Source organism: Peromyscus leucopus, chromosome 8b (genome assembly GCF_004664715.2).
Source record: "Peromyscus leucopus breed LL Stock chromosome 8b, UCI_PerLeu_2.1, whole genome shotgun sequence".
In the NCBI taxonomy this organism is placed as follows: Eukaryota; Metazoa; Chordata; class Mammalia; order Rodentia; family Cricetidae; genus Peromyscus; species Peromyscus leucopus.
This window is the reverse complement of record NC_051086.1, coordinates 47,220,462-47,225,706: the sequence shown is the minus strand read 5'-3', so window position 1 is coordinate 47,225,706 and position 5,245 is coordinate 47,220,462.

The following is a 5,245-nucleotide window of genomic DNA, read 5'->3' as shown; positions in this document are numbered from 1 at the left end:
TTAAAGATATATTGGTCATGGGGCTTGAACCCAGTGCATGCTAAGCGCATGCTCTACCCCTCAAACACTCTCCCAGCCCACTCACACCATTTTAGATTCAGCATTTATCTTTGGCACTTTAGCCTAGCTCTGGGATTTGGGCTCTCTGGGAGAAAATTTGGAAGATCATGGGAAGTAAGACTTGCTTGTGGTAGTTCTCTGGGAAGCCCAGGAAGAGGAGGGGATCAGATGGTTTCTAAGGAAACCATGAATATCGGAAATCAGTTATAGAGACAGTAGTGTGGGCCTTTCTTCATTAGGAGCTCCATCAGAATTTGGTTTTGTGAGTAAACAGATGCTAAGTCAAGTTTACTTCTATAGCAAAGGATTTCTTAGCAAGTGTCTTAGTCAGGGTTACTTTTGCTGCTATGAAACACCATGACCAAAGCAATGTTGAGAAGAAAGTGTTTATTTGGCTTACACTTCCATATCCTCATCCATCATTAAAGGCAGTCAGAGCAGGAACTCAAACAGGGTAGGAACCAGGAGGCAGGAACTGATGCAGAAGCCATGCAGGGGTGCTACCTACTGGTTTGCCCCTGTGGCTTGCTCAGCCTGATTTTTTTATAGGACCCAGGACCACCAACCCAGGGATAGCCTTATCCACAATGGGCCAAACCCTCCCTCATCAAGCACTAATTAAGAAAATGCTCTGCAGGTTTGCCTGCATCCCAACCTTGTGGATATGGGTATTTTCCCAATCATGGTTCCATCCTCTCAGATGACTGTAGATTGTGCCAAGTTGACATAAAACTAGTCAGCACTGTGAGCCAGATCTGAATGGCGAAATCAATGCCCCATTTGGTCACAAACATAGCAGCTACCTTAGATAGTACATCACACACATGTCTTAACCTGGAACTAATGATGGTGATATGACCTCCTGACATCCTAGAAAAGACTAAATTAGCAACATCTTAGAGGAAGCTAATACTGATGGTACTTTGAAGCCATCACTTCCAGCCTGGGACACTACATCCCAGTTTGTAAAGCACAAGGGTCCCAAGATAAGACCGTCATCACTGAAAGACCTCCAAAGGACACAGCGGCTTACTGGGAACCCTCAAACCCCGCCTCTGTGTGGAGTGAAGCCCACAGCCAGCTTGCTGGATCTTTCTCCCCATCTCTGCACTGGCCACACCCACATCTGTGCCTTTCTTCACTCTGCTCCCAAAGTGACCAACTTTATATGATGAATGAGGTTTAGAAGCTCCTTTTACCATCTGAACAAGGTTGTCACTGTGTGAAAATGTGAACAACAGGAACTCCAGCTTTCAGAGCACCTGAAAGCTTTAGCATCTCCTATATGGCCTTATTCTGTGGAGTCTTTCATTCCCTTAGGGGATGACATTTGTCAACGAGTCTCCAATGTACTCTCTTCCCACCAACCAATGGTTCCACACATGGTGGTAGGTGTGTGTGTGGCGGCAGGGGTGGGGTGGGGGGTGGGGTGGGGGGAGGGTGTCTATAATGTCTCCGCAAAGAGAAGTCTGCAACAGACATCATTTACAATTTATTTATAGATATAAGATAAGGAGAACTTCTTAGAAAATGGGGAAACTTGATCACAGAAGTTAGTCTGTGTGGCCCCGGGACTGCAGAGCCTACATGTGGAGCCAGGAACGCCATCCCTTGTGTACTCAGTCCATAGATTCATAAAATGAGAGTGTTAAACTGAAATAACAGATCTCCCAACTCCACTATTCAAAGCTTCCATGGTTTTAGTATTTGTTGATGTTTTAAATAATATTATTTCATTCCCAGAGGCCCACTGATCTGCCCTACCTCCCTCTCTCTAGATTCCTCCACAAATAAATAGTTCCAGGTGGGATTCATATAGATTTATTAGTATTATTTTAATGGCTACCATATATCCAGCACTCACTATGTACAGAATATATATTATCTAACATAATCCATATGCAACCCAAGTATTCGCTTTGGCTTTCCTTTCCCTGTTCTTTGGGGAGAGGGAGTTTGTCCTAAAGTTTGACTAAGTGTTTGTCGAACTCCTGGCAGCTGCCCCTCCATGCTCTATCCTTCCCGCCTTTTCTCTTGGTGTTTCCTTGGACCCTGTGCTCCCTGCTGTTGTCAGCCATCATTAAAAACTCCTGCACTGCAACCATGCTGAAGGTGGTGCTGCCTCTACCAGGGAGGCATCAGGAAATGGGGAGGTGGAGAGGGACACCTGTCTTTCTCTTTGCTATGGTTTGGACGTAAAGACCCTGGTATTAGTTAGCGGTACTATTACTGTGTTGACACACCATGACCAAATGCAACTTGGAGAGGAAAGGGTTCGTTTGACTTCCCTATCCTGACTCACAGTCTGATGAGAAATGCCAAGGCATGAATTTGAGAAGAGCAGGAACTTGGAGGCAGGAGCTGAAGCAGATGCCATGGAAGAATGCTGCTTATAGGCTTGCTCAGCTTGCTTTCTTATGGCACCCAGGACCACCATCCCAGGGGTGGCCCCATCCACAATGAGCTAGGTCCTCCAAAATCAATCACTTAGTGGGAAAGTGCCCTACAGGATTGTCTATAACCCTATCTTATCAGTTTTTAATAAGCATTTATCAGTTGAGATTCCCTCCTTCCAGATGTGCCAAGTTGATAAAAAATCAGCCAGCACATCTCTCAAGGGCTCAGTTGCTATAGTTCTAGTCAGCTGCTTATGATGCTATTGGAAGGTGGTGGCCCTTTAGGAGGCAGGACCCAGGGGAAGGACATTAAGTCATTGGGGGAATGACCTTAAGGGGAATATGAGAAGTCCACCTTCCTCCTTTCTGACTTCCATGATGAGACTGGGATTGCTCTACTCTGAACTCTCTGTCTCTTCATGGGCTCCCAGTGATAAGACCAAACCACCACAAACAGATGCTTCTGAAACTGTGAGCCCAAATCAGTCCTTCCCCCTTGGAAAGCAGAGTCTTGGGTGTTTTGTCACAGCAACCAGGATTAATGTGCTCCCTACATCCTACATCTTCTGAACACACACATCTCTGTGTCTAGAAGAGATGTGACTACAGAGTTTGAGTCAACTAGGCCCATTTAACATGAAACAGGAGCTAAGACTGAATGCAAAACCTGTCCCCCATTCCCCAGAGAAGACAATAAGTAAACAGAGGATGGACAGATGGACAGCTGCATGTATAATGAGCAGCATTTTAGCAAGCATCCTCATTTACACCCCTGTTCAGACTCTAGCATCCACCCACTTCCCTACTAGGGGGAAGTACCCCTTTGCTTCTTATTTCAAACTCCAACTTGTCTTCCTAAAAGCCACACCTGTGGTGCACAAGGGTTGACTCAGCTCAGCTTTTATCAAGAAAAAGAGGCCAAATTCACCTACAGTTAACATATTTCTCCAAACTCTAAACTACACATTGAAAATGACATCACAGGTTGGGCATCTCTAAAGTACTTCAGACAAGGTCATGGTAGGGTTGAAGCCTTCAATTCTAATCGCACTGAGATTCTTTTCAGTCCTAGCTATGGCCAGACATGCCTTTCCATTCTCCCCATGCTTTCCTTATTCTAGGGCCAAAGAGTTACGCATTTCCCAATAAATAACAACTTTTTCATAGAACGCATGATCTTAATGGGAAAATGAGAAACATCTTTGACCTAAATGCAACATAATCTATATTTGTCCAAAACGGAGGCAGTATCATCCATCACACACACACACACACACACACACACACACACACACACACACACACACACACACACACACAACACCAGTGTCCCTCTCTTTTATCTCTCCTCCAATCACATGCAGAAGAAATGAACAATACAAAATTGTTCCTGTTTTTTGCTTATTTAATCCCCTAAAACAATTGTCTGCCAGTAAAATATGCCAAGAAGCTTGGAATCAAGTCAAATCTGTGGACTGAATACCCTCCACTCATGGGTGATTTCCCTGTGTTCCAGGCAGAATCCCCAGGTGGGAAGGGGAGTCTGTAAGTTATATTTACAGTTAGCTTTTGAGTAGCAATCATTATTGCCATCTTCAGTAATGGAAGCCCAGAGAACAAGACAAGGTAAATCTCATGCACAGTGCATATTCGGTGCTCTGCTGAGAGTCTGTGGGAGTCAGGGAGTGGTTGAGATGTTTTTGCTGTGGTAGGAAGGTCTCTTTCTTCAGGAAAGTGGTTTTATTTCACTATAGAGACCATCGCTCTTTCTCTTTCCTGTCCTCTGGTGTCTCTATTTATGTTCTCTTCTCTGGTCCTTAGTTAATTCTACTTCATTATACATATATTTGTCTTTGTCTCTCTGACAATAAATTTAAAGGAAAAAATCAAATTCTGTCTAAGAAATACCAGGATTTAAACAATGGGATGAGAACACATCTCCTTGAAGAAACAGAACAAAACCATTTTAGCATTTCTCATACTGTTGGTCATATATGCAGAACTTAAAAAAGAGCCATACTCACAGAGGCAGGGAATGGAATGCTAAGTTCCAGGCTCCAAGGAAGGCAGGGTTTGGGAATGTATTCATTAATGGCTATAAACTTTCCATTAGGAAAAATAACTCAGATTTGTTGTATAACATGATGATTATGGTTAATAACACATTTTATACCTGGAAGTTGATAAAATAGACAATTTCAATTTATTCATTGCACACAAAAGAGAAAATATGTTAATTGCTTCATTTAGTCATTTAGCCTTTCTACAAGGCAAACATTTCAAAATATCATGTTTATTTGGTTTATAATCCTGGGTTACTCTTCATTGTAACAGGGAGGTTAAGGCAGGAACTTAAAGTACCACACATACACAGTCCAGAACATGGAGAGAATAAATGTAACCTCCCTTGCTTGCTAGCCTGTTTTCTCAGCCAAATTCCTTCACTTTCATACAGTTCAAGTCCCAGCCCATGAAATGGTGTTACCTACATTTGGGATGAATGTTTATAGTAGCTAGTGTTTCTATTGCTGTGAAGAGACACCATGACCACAGCAATTCTTTTTTTTTGGTTTTTCGAGACAGGGTTTCTCTGATGTAGTTTTGCGCCTTTCCTGGAACTCACTCTGTAGCCCAGGCTGGCTTGAACTCACAGAGATCCGCCTGGCTCTGCCTCTTGAGTGCTGGGATTAAAGGCATGCACCACCACCAGCCCAGCCACAGCAATTCTTATAAAGGAAAACATTTAATTGGGGCTAGCTTACAGTTCAGAACTTCAGTCCATCATCATC